Here is a 226-nt window from a genome sequence, read left to right on the forward strand (position 1 = left end):
CCGCCCTGGCCCCCTGCCCGGGCACGCCCGTGCCGGCGCCCTCCTTTATTGTTGGTGCTGGCGCCGGCACGCACCGTGCCCACCTTCCCTCCCCTTCCCCAGGCACGTCCCCGCCGGCCTCCGGCGCCGTCGTGCCACCTGCTTCCTCTCCCCACCTTCTCCGGCGCCCGGCCCTCCCAAATATTTATAACCCTCGGTGGGTGGAGAGAAGAAAGTTTTCATCAGG

This window comes from Egretta garzetta, unplaced genomic scaffold (assembly GCF_000687185.1).
Source record: "Egretta garzetta isolate BGI_Z169 unplaced genomic scaffold, ASM68718v1 scaffold596, whole genome shotgun sequence".
Classification (NCBI taxonomy): domain Eukaryota; kingdom Metazoa; phylum Chordata; class Aves; order Pelecaniformes; family Ardeidae; genus Egretta; species Egretta garzetta.